An 18,360-nucleotide genomic window follows, 5' to 3' on the forward strand; every position below is an offset into this window, starting at 1 on the left:
CTCCCGCAATTATTTTGAGTGCACTTTCAAACTGCGAGAGTGGTTTATACATGAAAAAGAAAACGAACTTCATTTACACAATAATGGGAATTTATTTTCATAATAATAGGAATTTATTTTCTTTATAAGAACTTAAAACTGGTAATGATGAGTTTCCCTTTGAGAGGGGAAAATACCCCAAATCTCTACATACATTTTTTCAAACACATTAAGAGCTTAATCAGTATTATCCAACGAAAAGTAGTGTGGTTTTCCTGGAGGGCAGAGTGGAAAATTGGGTCACTATGCTAGTGTAAAATGTGTTCTCTTAGATCTAGAGCCCACAACAGCTAACACTAGGAGGTATTCTCAAGTGTTGGTTTAATTAGATGTAGATGAGTAAGGCTATGCAATGCAGCAAAAAACTAAACTTTTTAGACATAGGGGGTATGTTTGAGTACAGTTAAAGATAGACAGAAGACAGAGAAAGAGATAAAAAGAGGGAGGGAGAACTGACGAAGGGGAGACTAGTTCCGAAATGAACCAAATGAAGAGTTTATTCAGATGTTGAATTAACTTCTGTAAGTGTCGGGGCGCCCGTTGGCCTACTGGTCCAGGCGCATACCACTTAGGCATTGCCACATTGTCATGGGATGCCTGGTGGTGTCGCCTGTTCGATGCCCGATCCGTACGACCTTTGTCGCGTTTCACTCCCTATCTCTCCCCCCATTTCCTGTCAGTCTACTCTGCCCTACAAAGGCAGAGTGCAGTAACTACGTTTTAGGACACACCGACTTATTTGTGTCGCCCAACGGTCAAATTAGCCTTCTTGATATTGGGGGATGAACAATTACCTCAAGAACAGATGTACAATCAGTGTAATATAACTTTCATATCTTTATCTCATTTGGCTGATAATCTGTAACACTTTTAAACCCATTTTTTGGTGAAATTCGAAAACGTAGTTACTGCACTCTGCCTTTACTGTCCTATCAATAAAGGCATAAACGCCCAAAAACAAATCTTAAAAAAATGTTTTAAAACTCTAAGTGTCAGTCTCTTGCTCTGTGTGTGTGTGTGTGTGTGTGTGTGTGTGTGTGTGTGTGTGTGTGTGTGTGTGCGTGCGTGTACGTATGTCTGCCTGCCCCCACCGTCTCAACTGGAACTGGATCCCATCTCTCCCCTCCACCACCACTCCAGAAATCCTTGGCCCAGAACAACGTGGCTCAACACAGCCCCTTCATGGCTTCTTTTCCACTTCAGTGGGAAGCAGACATGCAGGGTGCTCTCGTAAACGCTTGGCCGCAGAACTTCACAGGCCGAGGGTCTCATCTCATCCCTCCCCCCTTCTCAAATTTTCCAGGCCCTCCCACGGTTGCCTCATACTGGTTTTTAGTCTCTGGCATGATGTGTCACTCCCCCCCCTCACTCCCTCCCTGGTCCATTCCCGGGTGTATACACATCATCCAACTCTTATAAAAGTGAGGTAAAGCGCTGGATGCATTGTGGTTGAGGGCCTTTAAAAATAAGTCAAGTTGCTGTGGGCATATCTCCAGCCATCTTTATGGTCCCACAGCTTAAAAGAAATACGAAAAAAGACCAATAAGACATAACATCGAGCAACTCGCTGCACTGTAAAGCTGAGTTCACACCAAGTGCTCACATCTGTAGGTGATCTGGATCTGGTCTCAACTGCTCGACAGTGTCCCTGACAATGGGACACTCACTGCTTATTGGTCTTGACAGCATTAAAGACTCGGCTCCTTTTCAACAGAAGAGTGTCTGGGACGCGACACGGCCAATCGATCAGGTCCAGCGCTTTCGTGGCGTCCCCAAACACAACCCCACCCCCTCCCCCCACACCTCTTGGCGTCGTTTCAGTATGTAGTGGCTACGGTGCCCTCGCCCCGGAGCTCACCGTGCTGCTGGGGCACAATGTCTCTTAAAAAAAAGGACAAATGAAATAGAAGAAAGAGGAAAAAAGGAGAGTTAATTGCCCTGGCAACAAAATAAACCTCCCAGCATGGCCGTCCCATTTCCCTCGGCAATTAGAGCCCGGTTACCCCAGATCCACGTGAGTGAACTGTGCACGGCAGGGTCCACATTCATGTTAGCGAGCAGCGGCATGACGGCCACATTCTGTCTGTCATCTGCTCACCGGGAACAACGCATGTAGGACATGATAGATTAGGCTCGTTGTAGGTAGGTCGGTGAGACTGTGCTGTCGCGTTAGCCAGACTTTTTCCTGGGCTCCCCTGGAGAGAAGTGCAGGAATCCTACAGGGAGCGGGTTTACAGTTTTACAGTTTACACGCTGAGGAAGGCCTGTGTGGCCGAAACGTCCTTGTCCTGGCTGCTGGGGGGAAACTATTTACGAATAAACAAGACGAAGTCTATCTAAAGTGAGTGCTGGCGTCCTTGCTAAGTTCATTGTTCACCTGAGCCGTGCACCCTAGACGAATGTTTATGTGAACTACTTTTGACGAGTGCTCCTCTTTTCTTTTCTTGAAAGTATCCTACAGGGAGCAACTATGCCTAGCCGAGACATTTTTTGCATAGCTTGCAGTGAGCTAACTCCCCAAGTGCTTCATTCAAACATATATAACATATACAGACCCGCTACATCTCCAGATTGACTCCCAAGTAACCAGGGACCACCTGCGTTGCAGATGCTACATCTTGCCTAAGTTGCCTTGCTACTTTCCTTAGCATTAGATATGATTAAATCAATACAAATCAAGATGGCATAAAATGGCAAAAACAAAACTGAAATGCACTTAGCCTAAATGAAACAAGATTTTATATATACACAAACACAACTGCTTATTTTGTTCCCAGCGTTGTTGCTAATTTGCACGCAAAATCCCCAAGACAGATGAAGACATAAGGCTGAGGATGATTACTCAGAAATATTTGGAAAGAGCAAACAGGTCAACAGGTCTCAAGGCCTAATTACTTGCGCCAGCAGAGCGCGCAAGTACTGCAATCAGCTGGGTATGTAAGCCCGTAGCCCAATCAGGGACCAGCATTTCTGGCAACGTCATCATTAACACATGGGAAGCCAAGGTTTCTAACATTTCTAGCTGTTGCTGCTGCCGCCGTTCACTCACGCTTTATTTTGAAGAGCCTCGGAAGCTTCGTGCGTGTGCATGTGAGTGTCCACTGACGATTGAGGAAGAAAATCCATTTGTTTACAAACGCTCGCGAAACTAAAATCCAAATTGGGGCCGACCATCGCGGTAAAGTGTCGCCGTGAAAACAATCAGATCTCTGCTTCCCTGGCGTTCTTTGCACCTCATTCATAGATAAAGCCCTTTTTATGTTTCAGCCTAGAATGGAAATCAATGCAGCCTAGTCACGCCATTTTCTCTCTCTGCGAGCCACGGTGTGACGTATGGACTAGGGTCATTCACAGGGAACACAACATGCGCGCAGCACGCTGTACAGTTAACCCTTTGTTGTCTCGTTGAGGAACGAGACAACTCCTTTTGGCAGAGCGACCCCTAGTGGCCTTATCTCGTTACTGAACGAGTTTGGCCCCTTGGGTGTTAACAGCCAATGAGGGTGATGCCAGTGGTGATTTCAGAGCGCACCTCATGGCACGCTCTGCTGGCGCAGAAGTAGGCCAAACATGGCCTACTTGTGCACAAGGCGCAAGTTGGGACCTCGACAGAGTGCAGTACATAGAACTGTTTATTAGGGTTATCCCCAAATACTTCCCAAGCTTCGTTAGATGTACTCGAGCTGGAAAATAAAACTAGAAATATTCCACAGTTCCTTTGTTTTTTCACTTCTTTACTCTTCATTTTGAAACCCTCATCTTGTCTAACTGTGACAGACAAGACCTGCTGTGGCTCCAATTCAACACAAGTTCAGTATTTCTCCTCCTCCTCGTGTCCATGTGCTTTATAGTCTATGACTGCAACTATAATGTTTAATTTCCGGCAGCTATGTTGACAGGTTTGCGCAGCCAAACAAGTCAAGTGAGCAGCGCAGACCAAGCTCCGCGACTCATTCATTCCCCAACTCATTATTAATCCCCATTATTAATCCAAACTGGCCCCTCATGTCCTTTGAGGTGGTGCCAACAAGAGCTCAGGCTATGAAGGCATCTGAAGGTGACTTAATATAGACCCTACACACAGTACACAGTGGAGATTGCAGAATGCACGGAGAATCTCTCCAATGTGTTTGTCTAAATCGTTAATTCAGTATTACAGTCTCCTGAATGTTTGGCTGAGTGTCGAGCTTCAGATAATGGACATTTTATTTGAGGTTGGCTCCAATGACTCCAGCCGTTTCTTCTCGCTGTATCACTTTGAATAACTATCAATGTCTTATTACACACGCACGCACGCGCGCGTGCGTCTGATTGTAAGAACAAAAAACAGGCTAAACTAAATAGATTTGTGAGGCAGTAAGAGTGAAGGTTTTATGATTAGAAGCAGAATAATTAGCTGTAATTGCTTCCTGCTCTACACTCCGTCTTCTGCAGGTCATGCACACGGTAAATGAACAGTGTTTTGCTTTCCCCAGGAGTTAGGCTTGGGGGGGGGGGGCTGGCAGGAGACCTGGGGGGAGCATTTAATTTCTGCTCTCCCAATCTCTCCCAAACACATACCAGCAAGGATCCATGCTCAGTGTGCACGCATTGCAGACTGTATACACTCACACATACAACGGCGCGCGCGCACACACACAGGCACACAGAGGGAGTTTGTTCCTGAGATTAAACTGAGATGGAATTGAGTGACAAAACCACCTATTATGGGCTCATTTGTATGTACATCACAGCCTCCCTTTGTATTTAGAATAAGATGTGTTGAGGCGCGCTCCTCTGCTCCTCAATGAGAGAGTGACAGGCCAGTAGCTAAGGCCCCCCCACCTCCTCTTCCACAGCCCAGTGAATGAGCTCACCAAAGCCGTTCCGCAAAGAGTTCCCTCTCTGCATTAGCATGGGCAACAGCTTCCTGAGACCCACTGGGGTGGGCTGAATCACACATGGATGTGGACAAAAATGCATTATAAAAAAGGGAGCCTGGCAAGAGCCAATGAAATGGTTCAATTAAAACAGCTGCAATTCAACGCCAGCCATTGCTCAAACAACAGATTCACGGGAAAATCATTGGAGTAAATTAGGAAGTCAATACATACTGTATGTCGTGCGTTAGCTATTCGTAGCTTCAGCGAATCACAGTGATAAAATAGGTTACTTACATCATACATAAACAGACCATTTTCCAGTAAGTGTCTTTAGTTTTAGATTTCTTATTGTTAAAATATTCCCCAAAGTCATTAAAATGAATGTTCAAAAAGTATGTGAAATGTGAATAAGTAAGTAAATGGTGACTCAACATCAGTCCACGTTTAGTAAATCATGGATGTTTGTGAATCAATCGTTCTCCAGGGACACATTTTGTCTGACAAATCAATCAGCACTTAAAAATGCATTAAAATGCCATGCTAACTTAAAGGGTCAATAGACAACATTCAGTCAGGTTTGTCATTTCTCTGATTCACGTATAAAGGCAGTAAAAATAGAAGGATGTAATACTAGCTGTCAACTAACAACGGTAAACAAAATAATAATTACTAGACCTTACCCGTTCGAAGATATGTGCTGCAAAATATGTGCAGAGTGTGGGTTATGGGGAAAGTAACTGTAACTGCATGGTGTGTGCGTGAGAATATGTGGGAGCATCATAATGTAAGGAGCAGCCCATGGGGGAGTGTATATTTATGATGGATACAAATAATTTAACAGCAAAATTAGGTGAATAGAAGTATGAGGATGTATTTGCTTGCTCCACATAATTTTTCCATACCCGTTGGAAGATGAGACACACATCACCCGTTGCATGCGTGACCCATGCAGAGAGAGAGTGAGAGAGAGTGAGAGAGAGAGAGAGAGAGAGAGAGAGAGAGAGAGAGAGAGAGAGAGAGAGAGAGAGAGAGAGAGAGACTGCAACATTCCTAACTGTGAGAGAGGTGTGTGTGGGCCCAGGGCTACAGATCCCATGGCCTGGAGGAACGGACCGTAACCATGACAACAGGCTGTAGAGCTGTAGAGTGAAGAAACGCTAATAAATAGCTAGAATTTGGGAGAAATGAAATTCGGGCTCCGTCACCGTGTGTATAATGCTAATAGCCAATGCCATGTTAAATTTTAGATCAGTCGCTGAAGCGAGTGAATAGATAATGCATTGTGTGACTGACTGACCGATCTCCCTAATTATTATATGGATGGACCAATGAAGAAAAGCAACATGTTTAAAAGCTGTGTGGATGTATATGTTACAGTATGTTCAAGAAACCAGTAAAAGTTGTCAAGGAGCACTCGTTTTGACGTTCACCACACACTAATCACCACCAGATGGCGACGTCAGCCACTGCTCTGCCATTCACCAGAGTGTATATAAGAGAGTTACGTCACGCTTTGAACTCGCCGCAGACCGGAAGTGTTTACTCTTTATTTACTAGCCTAGCCTAGCCTAGCCTAGCCTAGCCTAGCCATTAGCTCCATTGTAGTCACTTGGACAGGGCGTTTAACGTGCGCTTGCCCAGGCCTTACGGCCTGGGCATAAATATAACGATTGCATTCACCACGGCTTCGTAACTCGCGCGGCGCTCCGCCGGCCGCGCGGCCCTGGCCCGCTCTTCGCGGCCACTCGCGCCTGCGGCGCTCGGGGGCGAAGAGCAGGACCAAGGTCCGCTGGCCTTCGCGCCGCTTGGGGCTTCGTGGACCCAGGGGGGCCTCGTAACTCGTTTGGGCTTCGTGGATACAGGGGGGCTTCGGTAGCCGCTCGCAGTGTCGTGGACAATAGAGCGGCGCACCGCCTGGAGTACGTTGTTGTGGCGACCGCTTGCTCCGCCCCGTGCCGCACCACGAGTGCTCCGCGTCTCGAATGTGCTGTTTCTCTAATATACTATGACATATATATTCTTTGAATTATTTGTTTACATCATTTTTTTAACCAATGACCTATACATTTGACAAAATCTATACAGATATTTATTGTGTTGCATTACCTCAAGCAAGTACATTTTCATAATGTACTGAAAAAAAAAATCAAAAAACTGATTGACCCTCCTTTAACACAGCATTTAATGTATTCATTACTAATATTTGATGATTAGCAAAGGGAACATGGAGTATGAACTACGGTATGACTGTGTCTCTTTCACAGTGATGTTAATAGGTTTTTAATGTAATGAGTCCCGGGACCCAAGACGGGTCTTTCGGATGAGTCCCAGAGATATTTTATGGGTCCCACAAAAATTCAACGCGTCATGTCATTTTTGACAAAGTGCAGCATTTAACTTGAATTGGTTATTATATGGTTATGTTCATGTTACGTAGAAATGTGTCTGAAAGAAATGAACCACAATTCCAAATCTTACAATTTGAATACTTCCAAATAGTCATGTGATGGTTTGATTTTTTTTATACCTAACCGGTAATATCGGATGTTGACCACTTGGGGGCGTAGATAGAAGCTTTTACCGAGTCTTCATAATCAACAGCCACCTGTTATTTTATATACATCGATAATATATGGATCTTCTAAGTGAGATCATGATGTCTCCTGTTTGTACTGTTACTGCTTCTATGGAATGGGGGAAATGCCGTGCTTGTGTTTGCTCTGCTGTACATTGAACCAGTGGACTGGGTCAAAAACAGTCGATTAGGATTGCTTGTAGATCGGCTACTTTTGTTTTGAACGGTTGATCATAGAGGGACGTGCCGCCCCTCTATGGATGCGGGAGGGCAAGGCACAGGCGGCCGCCACCAAATGGACGGCGCCGCCACGAAAACACTATAATCAATCAAAACAGTTAGGCAGTCTAGGCTACATACATACTGTCTCAGATAGCATACATGCTAGGCTAGCTTGCTTCCTCCGTGTTGTAGTTGAGCCAATAAAGGTTATTTGACCACGTTCACCACAACGTTAATCGTCGCTATTGCTGTAAAGACGCAATGAAGACCTGTGTGGCTTCTAACACGTTGTCCAATGTCCACCACATCTATAAACAATAGCGCGTGTATCCAGTTGTTATTGAATGAAGACGACAGAGGGAGAGGAGGCGGGTCGCTGTGTGAGCAGTGAGCATGTCATGTTTCTGCGCCATACACGTTCTGTGGGGGAACCCTTTTTGGTGTATCACCTAACACGCTGTGCCACTATGGTCAGAGAGCGGCCCGGTGCTACGCTAAAACTCAGGCACCCATTGAATTCTGTGACCATCCACATACACACAATGGCGTTCAAAACACACTGTCGTTAGTTCTATCGTCTGTTTTAAGACTTTCTACGCGGATTTCATTTGTGTTAACATAGCATTAAGTAGCATGCCTTCACCCATGAACAATGGTGGCGTCTGGACTTTTTAAAATATATTTTTTTCGCGACGTGGTAAATTATTTTAACGTGGACTCCAATGGAGGCGATGCGTCCATGGGACCCAAGGACACTGACGTGAATGCGTCTTTAGGCAACGTGAATGCGTCAGAGACGCGTGACGCGCACGTATTGACGTCACTGCTTTCAGATCTTTTTTATTTATTTTTTATATCTGATGACAGACCAGGTGAGTCAGTCAGGGCTCCAGACTCAGCAGACCTGGTCCAGGCCTCAAGGCAGGACTCTGGCCGACTGACTACTCTTCTCATTGGATGATCTAAGTCTTCTCCCACTGAGCTCTCAGATTGTGTAGTCTACCAATACTGACCTCATGGCTAGTATATTAACAAACCCAGGAAACCACAACCCCATTGGCAGGAAAGCCTTCACGAAGCTTCCTTGAAAGGTCCCACACAACGGGAAGCTACTTGCAATGCAGCCACAAGGTAAGTGCTTCTGTCTCACCCTCTCATCCTCTCACTTCTGCCAATTCCAGAGGGGGGGAGGAATAACTACACAGTGCCAACCTTTCAAAACCCCAGTCAGTGTTTCTGGCTAATGGTGTTGAATGACGCTCTCTCCTGTGACTCACGTCAGGCCCAGCCAAGCCAAAAGCGTTGCATTCCAAATAGTGTGACATAACGACGTCCATCAAGCACTGCATTAGCACACGCTGAATCAAAGACAAACAGCGGTGGGACGGGACTTCAGATCGGCCTCTGTTCTGGTGCTTGTATGTGCAAGCAATGTCTCTGATACAGAGAAACGAGACGGGTTCTGGCATTCTGACAGAGAGCGTGGATAATGAGGCTACACAATACACTTGCCCAGTCATCCGCATCCATCAATGATACAGCTAAACAGATTAGACAGGCTGCATCCGTCACATGACATCACATGGCTCCGACAGGCTCTCCGCCACGGCACAGAAATCTGCGGTACATCACTCTGTCTCTATATGACACACTGATACGATGGGTTGTCAGCAAGGGGGGAAGACAACAGCCAGCCCCATGGCCTCCCCTAATAAGAAATCTTGTGAAATACAATGTTGTCAACCAATCATCAAGGACGATGATACACGAAAGAAGAAGGAGGTGTGTGTGTGTGTGTGTAGACTGTGTACAGTTATGTGTGTGAAGGTGTGTGTGTGTGTGTGTGTGTGTGAGAGTGTGCGTGCGCGTGCGTGCGTGGGTCAAAAACATAAAGGAAAGTGCATTAGTAGAGTGTGCAGCTGTTAGCACAGCAGGGTATCTGCGCTCGTGTGTCTGGTCAGAACGGGGATGAGCGCTGTGACCTGTGAAAAGTGATGCCGGGCACCAGAGGCCCCCTGCGGTGAGCCACTCCCCATCCCCATTTAAAAAACACCTCACATACGGCACCAAGGGACACACATTCTTGTCCCAATTGTGAACACGTTACGAGCCTTCACACCTGCAGCTATGCACGCATGCTTAGATAAATTAACATGTCGCACCCAAAAGGCCTCAGGCGATGAGGTCAGGGAGACGAGTCAAAAAGGACACGCTGACCAGGTCTGCCTCTGTCTTGTCAGCACGCTTCATTAAAGCCAGGCTCACAGGGAGACATGGCAGGCACACCCACAGCAGAGGGATCTCATTATGGGTGTTAGCCAAAACACAGCCTGCCTGTCTACGACTAAATGGACAACTTGGGCTCCAAACCTTAGGCCTTCACTCTCAATTGAATTCACACCAGCAGCATTGATTTCTACAGCTCCGTTTTAACACAAAATGGGTGTGTATGAGTGAGTAACACCCTCGAAAATAAGCGAGCTGTGGTCCAGTGAGAGCCCCGCCACTCCGAGCGGCTCAGGTTAGGTAGAAAAAGCCCTCAGCACTGAGCTCAGCAACATCTGCACATGGCTTTCCGATAACAAAGCGTCAGTAAGTCCCCAGGCTTCACGGTCAGAGTCGGTGACAAGGTAATCACAAGCAAAAATTAGTTCACCTATTTGGGATGGATTTTGGATAACAATCTTCAAAAGAAATGGCATCAAAAATGATCATGAGGGCCAACCGAACAAAAAACTAAAAAAAAAAATGAAAACCAGCCTCCCCACTCGTGGCTCCCGCTGTCTATAACCCATCTCCCAACACAGTCCACGCCAGCGAGCTTGTTGTGTAAACAGCATAACAATAGACAGTTACTTCGCTGCTTTTGCTATGCATAAACCACCCATTTCAAATGCTATCAATCCATTCAAAGGGAATTTGTCATGTGTAATAAGAGCCTTGAATGGTGAGAGTAGCTGGCATACTGTCTACCCGGTAGGTGTTTGTCATTATTCTGTGGGTTGATAATGGCCTTTGCTATTTTATCCCAGCTACTGCTATTGAAAACGAAACTTAAGCTTAGTAGGTGTTTTGTCATCATTCTGTGGCCGAAAATGTCACGTTGTTTTAGCGCTGGTTCAAATCTGGGGAGGGGAGACAAATTATAATAATGACATTATTTAAATGTACTTTTCTCCATGGCAAATAAATATATGATAAGGTTATATGAATATGGGCATTGTATGGCTCAACAGTTTAAAGTTTGTTACAGTTGCTATGGCAACCATAACAACGTGATTTTTTTTTTGTTTATGTTTCTTTAAGTTAATTCCCCTCCAATCCACAAAATGCAGCTTCTGGGTGATTCCCCCACGGGATAAATAAAGGAATCTATCTATCTATCAATCAATCAATCAATCAATCAATCAATCAATCAATCAATCAATCAAGTTTATACAACACAGCTTTTTTTTTTGTAATCTTTTTCCAACTTGTTAGAGTCTGTTTAGACACTTCTCTTAATACACGAAGGAGTATGGTAGTCTACTGGTTGAGACGCTTGACCTGCAATCCTTCTACTTTTCCGCAGGGCAGAGGTTCAATTCCCAGAAGGGGTTGTGAATGGAACATAATTATTTGAGCACATAGTTTCCACATTCGCTTTTTTTTGCTCAAAGGGGCTTTTCTAAATATATGTTATATAAATATTGGTCCATAATACGGTTTTATATAGGTTTTACACTAAACAACCACTCGGATATTCATGATTATTCTGTCCAAAGAAATCACAATTTACAATATTATCGCGATAATCCTATCCTAACATCCATTATCCTGGGGAGGAACATTAAACATGCTAATTTAATTGTTTTATTGGCTATATAGACTATTCTATATCATCCCTAGCCCATTGGTTCTCAAAGTGAGGTCCGGGGACCCCCAGGGGTCCTTCAGGGAGTTCCAGGGCATCCCCAGCTAAATGATAGTTAGGAACCAAATGGACCCTTATGGGTCTGTAACTCAGAGAGTGTAACTCAGCTAGCCTACACTCTCCGAGTTCAATTAATATTGATTTTACAATAATAAATGGGGTCAGAGATTAAATGGGGGGTCCGTACCCTAATGGAAAGGCAAACTGGGGGTCCTTGAAATTAAAATGGTTGGGAAAATCGGCTGAAAAATCTTCTCTTGTGTGTGTCTCCGGCATATCTTTTCAAATGAGGGACGACGGGCCAATAAGTGTCAATTTGGGGGTTCTTGACATGAAATGGTTTGAGAACCACTGATGTACTGTACAGGTACATAAGATTAAAACCTATTTTGGTTTGGCTTCCTTCAAACAATGCAACAGCACCAGATTTGAACCAGCTTCCACATAGGGTCTCATTGCAGAAGGCCCCCCCTCAAATCCTGACCTAGAGTTTCATTTGCTTTTTTAAGATCGAAGGGGTCAAATCAAGATTTCGGGGTCTAAAAAAATACCCTATTTCAACTGCGTAAGCTGAATTAAACATTTTCCCAGATAAAAGACACTTATTCTGACACGCTTTTTGACGCTGAATCCAATGAACCCAGTCTTGTCTCTCTACAACACTCCTAACTCTAAAGGTCAAGGAAAAAGGTCGCTTATGGCTCCAAAATGGGCCTTTTGGCCTTAAAATCAATAAAATATTCAAATAAAATCTGGCCGTTTCAGGCAGGACACGCCTTTCATATTTGAAGTATGCCCGATCCAATGGAATGGGTTTCGGGAATCTCCGACAATTTTAACCCTTTCCTTTTGCGAAAAAGACACGAAATTTGCACGCCATGAACACGATTACACATTTTTTCGGATAAAGGACACTTATTCCGACTTACTTTTTGACGCCAAGTCCGTTGGTGCTGGTGCCGTTGTTTGAAAATATTTCGGTCCGTTTCTAACACTTCTAGAAGGGCTAGCTCGGGTTCTAGGGGTCGTAGAGACAAAAGGGTAACAGATTCTTGATCTGCTCACCGAGACGGACGCATTGATGTGTGTGTCATTTCTGAGCGACCCCTAGGGGGCTAACCCTAATTCCAACTAGGGGTACGTTTTACTCCGTACACGAATGTCGTAGAGAGATGATAGACACATCAGCGTGTTCGTATCGCAGAGACGAACAAGCCTATATAACTCTCCTCGCACACAAACACTCCTGTGAGTTGATTGGTAACTTTGGTTTGCTGGCCAAAGGGCTCGTATACACTCTATGACCCTTGTGAAATTGGAGATCCCAGGGATAAGAATGTCGTAGAGGGACATATGAGATATCAAAATGTTCGTCTCGGAAAGCACTACAACATATCTCAAAACGGAGTTCTGATATCTTATCGTCTCTGAGTTATTAAGGCTAAAAGGCTAACCCTAGGCTAACTAGGGTTGGCTTTTATTCACGAACCAATGCATTTCATGGGCTCATCTTTTAGTATGTTTTAGAGCGCATTGAGACGCACGCTTTGATATGTGTTTCGTTTCGTTGCGACATTCGCTGTGCGACGCTAGGGTTAGCATTCTTTTAATTACTATAAAATCACAATAGGATATTCGCCTTACTAATTTCAAGCTTAGGGCTAAAATTACGTGTAGTTTTGGATAAAAAATATATCGGAACACCTACTGACCTGGAACTGCCTGAAACACACCAGGAAGTGGCTATTTGAGGCACTTCTGGTTGTTATAAAGACATAAGACTGGTACCATTCAACTCTGCGTCCCAAAATTAGTCTAGGGAAGTGGTAAAATTCCAGGGTTACTTCCGGGAACTGCCTGAAACACACCAGGAAGTGGCTATTTGAGGCACTTCTGGTTGTCGTACAGACGATGGTGCATCGAAATAAAACCTGCATATTCGGACTTCGCACATGTGATTTGGGGGGGGTAGCCAGAATCCTGGAGCAGAATAATAAAATGGCGTCTCAAAAATGGCAATGCCTTTGCAAGCAAGCTTGTAGATCTGCTGTTTTCACAACATGTAGCCTATCTGTGGAACTGAGTCAATGTAATGCCGGGGACCCCCATAAGAGAAGATTTTTTCAGCCGATTTTCCCAACCATTTTAATTTCAAGGACCCCTAGTTTGCTTTTCCATTAGGCTACGGACCCCCCATTTAATCTCTATGACCCCATTTATTATTGTAAAATCAATATTAATTGAACTCGGAGAGTGTAGGCTAGCTGAGTTACACTCTCTGAGTTACAGACCCATAAGGGTCCATTTGGTTCCTAACTATCATTTAGCTGGGGATCCCCTGGAACTCCCTGAAGGACCCCTGGGGGTCCCCGGACCCCACTTTGAGAACCAATGGGCTAGGGATGATATAGAATAGTCTATATAGCCAATAAAACAATTAAATTAGCATGTTTAATGTTCCTCCCCAGGATAATGGATGTTAGGATAGGATTATCGCGATAATATTGTAAATTGTGATTTCTTTGGACAGAATAATCATGAATATCCGAGTGGTTGTTTAGTGTAAAACCTATATAAAACCGTATTATGGACCAATATTTATATAACATATATTTAGAAAAGCCCCTTTGAGCAAAAAAAAGCGAATGTGGAAACTATGTGCTCAAATAATTATGTTCCATTCACAACCCCTTCTGGGAATTGAACCTCTGCCCTGCGGAAAAGTAGAAGGATTGCAGATCAAGCGTCTCAACCAGTAGACTACCATACTCCTTCGTGTATTAAGAGAAGTGTCTAAACAGACTCTAACAAGTTGGAAAAAGATTACAAAAAAAAAAGCTGTCTTGTATAAACTTGTTTGATTGATTGATTGATTGATTGATTGATTGATAGATAGATAGATTCCTTTATTTATCCCGTGGGGGAATCACCCAGAAGCTGCATTTTGTGGATTGGAGGGGAATTAATTTAAAGAAACATAAACAAAAAGAAATCACGTTGTTATGGTTGCCATAGCAACTGTAACAAACTTTAAACTGTTGAGCCATACAATGCCCATATTCATATAACCTTATCATATATTTGCCACGGAGAAAAGTACATTTAAATAATGTCATTATTATAATTTTTCTCCCCTCCCCAGATTTGAACCAGCGCTAAAACAACGTGACATTTTCGGCCACAGAATGATGACAAAACACCTACTGAGCTTAAGTTTCGTTTTCAATAGCAGTAGCTGGGATAAAATAGCAAAAGCCATTATCAACCCACAGAATAATGACAAACACCTACCGGGTAGACAGTATGCCAGCTACTCTCACCATTCAAGGCTCTTATTACACATGACAAATTCAACTACGTTGTGAGACACAGTAACACACAATCAAGTAATCGAGTAGATATCACTTGTAGCCAAGTGTTTTTGCTGCTATGGTTCAAATGCTGTCCAAAAAAAAGTTAACCTGACATTGAAGGTGGAATATTCTACGATAACTGGAAAAATTACCTTTTCTTCTTTGAGCTCAATGGCAAACATGTGTGTCTCATACGCTCAGATTTATGATGAACAACATACTGTGAGCAGACTTTCTCTGTAATGAACATTAATAAATCCAAACAGTGCTTATTGTTCAGAAACTGGTGTTGACTGGTGTCTGGAAGTAGCAAGTGAACATTTTGTTACACTGATTAATGCACTGTGACATATAAGCAAAACACAATAAGATGTATCGAGAGTAAACTTTCAGACTGAGACTTCAGGCTGCTAAAAACAAATACAGAGACAACTGTGGTAGTACATGCGTGTGGGGTTGCTCATGGACAATGGCTTACACCCACATTAAGTCAAAATTTTCCCAATCTGGCCCGTGATCTGAAATTAATTTGACAACGGCAACTTTGCCGCTCCGCATTTTGCTGGCTCCGCCTCCTGACAGTGGGAAAAAACGGCGGTTACTCCTCACCATAGTCATTGAACCCTGCCACTATCTCCGAAAGCAGAAGCTCGTTAGGTGTGAACCCCTAACAAGCATGCACTGCAACTGGCAGAGCCACCAAGTACCCCCACCATAGGCGCTTTAAAAAAGGTAAATGCCATTAAATGTCCAGGTTTCATCACCATATTTGCCTTTGGAAATCCCCATTTCTAGTAATGCAGACGTCTCCAAACATAGCCAGGATGGGGTCAATGTGTGTGCCCTGTTCAATGGACTGAGAATAAGCTGGATCACTGGTAGAATGCAGTATCATGCATTCAGGTTCAGAACTGTGTTATAACCATCATTTGGGTGTATTTCTGTGCATCCACATGATTCATCTACAGTACTACCTTTCTTTGTGGATCAGTTAGTGCTTCTTGATGACATCATCAAGGTGGTTCTTTGGTTTCTTTGGGAGGGACGAGGGAGGCCTCCTTTGCGTGTCAAAAAAGATCATCGCTGGACTATCCAAGGCCATAGTTATGTGAATTCTTAAATCGAGCACTAATCCCCTTTAACAGACAGCGACATCTACACAAACCTTTTATCCCCCCCACCCCACATCACCCGAAGGCATCTCCTGTAACATAAATCTGTCTACCCACAACCCCTTTCTCTCCCTCTCTTTTCTTTCCCCCTCCTTCCTTCCCTCCCTGCCCTGCTGATAGCTAGAGCCCCTGAGAAGCTGGCATTGGCTGCAGAGAGAGCTCAGAGCTCACATTTCAAGACAAAGCCTGATCCTCTGTCAGAAAGGAGACACTTCCCAAACTCTGGCCTGCTATTTATCACGGGGAAACCAGTTCTTCAGCCTGCTCCCTGCCTCACACCTCGGCACTGTAAAAGCCGCTCAACGAGGTTGCATTTCCACAGGGAGTGACTAACGGAACGTCATGGACAGAGCTCAGCAGGGCCTTGAGAGTGATTTTTTAGGGATTTCATTATGGGGAAGTATCTAGGGATGGGACACTAATTATGAACATTTCATAGCACGATTATGGTGACAAAAGAAATCGCGATTTACGATATTATCGTGATAATCGTGATAAATAGCAAGCTCACAACGCGTCGCAACACGGCACTTTGTGAGCTTGTAGATCGGCTATTTTTTGGCAAAGACATTTGATAGAGAGTGCACTGTATTATAAGTACCTTTTACCAAAAGGATTTAAGTGGTACCGGATATGAAGGACGATATCACGATAAATTAAATCTCCACAATACGATTATCGTAAGTGTTTTATATCACGATAAACGATAATATCGCGTATCGTCCCATCCCTAGAATGGGTGCATCTCTCCACTCCGATACGTCTCCTTTCCGACATGTCTCCATTCCGACACTAACCCTATCTCTAACCCTAACACTAAACCTAACCCCTATGGGAGTGTCGCCACTCCGACAATTAGAAGTCAATTTCGGAGTGGCGACATGTCGGAATGGAGAGAGCCTCCCCCCTAGAATTATCTACCCTTCTGCCTGTTGTTGACGACAGGCACGTTTTGTTGACAATGGGGGAAATCAATTCCAGTACGTTGCAAGTAGGTATGCAAGATGACATGGGCTTTGTTTGAGTTTCACATGAACAGACATGGGATGGGGGGGAGAGGGAGAGAGAGGTGGTAGCAGAGAAGCTACAGACAACGTAACTATTTAAAAGGTTTAGAATGTTCATATAAAGCTGTACTGTCAGCAGGGGAAGCACTTGGAAACTTTTAACCCCATCACACAAACTATGTGCAAGTTTAGGTTAAGAGATAATAACTGAGAGTTAAGTTATCAGCATTCCTGGAGACATTTAAACAGTCCAACTATTGTTCAAGTAAACAAGCACCCAGGGCTGCATGGACACAAGTGACAAATTGTTAGTATTTAAACACTTGTTAAATACACAACACTGTTTGTATGGGGCGTCCTGTGTGAAATGACATGGCGGAGAGATAATCAGATAATGACCTTGTAAGGGAGTAGATTATGCCTTGTTTAAGGCGAGAGGTCATGTTATACAGGGGCCCCAGTGTATGAAGGCCTAAGGTTAGAGAACACACATCTTGATCTGCAATCCCCCAGACCTAACTCTGACTGACGTTTTAGACACTTGGGGGTCAGGCTTATAACTACAGAGGCTGTGACTTTACGGCCTTCTCTGAGTCTCAGGGCTAGCAGACATGCTTCCTGATCAAGAGTAACAAAGAGCCACTGATCCTAGCATCTAAACTACAGTCTTGAGGTTCTGAAGGCACGGAGCTGCCGTCTAAAGGGAGTTCTGAGAGTCAACAAGGCGGCTTTGCTGACAAGTCCACCACTCACAGTCTACATAAGAAAAATTGCAGGGTGCTCTCTCTGCTTCTGCCACATGCCCTGTGCGGTCAAAGGGAGCTTGCATATTCTTCAACACCCAACAGATAGACCTCTAGCAACTAGCAACTTAAACATGCAGACCAAAAGGATCTGCTGGTAAGAAGCAAATGCTTTTTTGCACAGGGAACCGATATTTCATTTGGACTAGCCTTGCTCTGTTGCTGTCTGGACCGCGGCCAAAGGAAACGTCATACTTCAACTTTTGTCACACCACATACCTACGGCTGGTCCATATTTCAGCTTTATCAGGCCACCTGCTCATGCCACTGCGTATGTCTATGTGCTAATACCAAGTAAGGAGGAAATTACATTATAATAGCAATGGGGCCGTCATTAGGAGGCTGAGAAGTCATACACAGGCAAGTGAAAGATGCTCTTGTTGTGTCAAAGGAGGATAACGAAGTTAGACCCTG

At 44.3% G+C, this 18,360-nt stretch overlaps 1 protein-coding gene across 1 annotated transcript in view; it reads right to left on the bottom strand.

Annotated features, from left to right (window-relative positions):
- Nucleotides 1-18,360, bottom strand: part of ptk7b (protein tyrosine kinase 7b) — a 123,385-nt gene that overhangs the window by 75,526 nt on the left and 29,499 nt on the right. The window lies entirely within an intron of this gene.

Source organism: Nannobrachium achirus, assembly GCF_963921795.1.
Source record: "Nannobrachium achirus genome assembly, chromosome: 13".
Taxonomy (NCBI): domain Eukaryota; kingdom Metazoa; phylum Chordata; class Actinopteri; order Myctophiformes; family Myctophidae; genus Nannobrachium; species Nannobrachium achirus.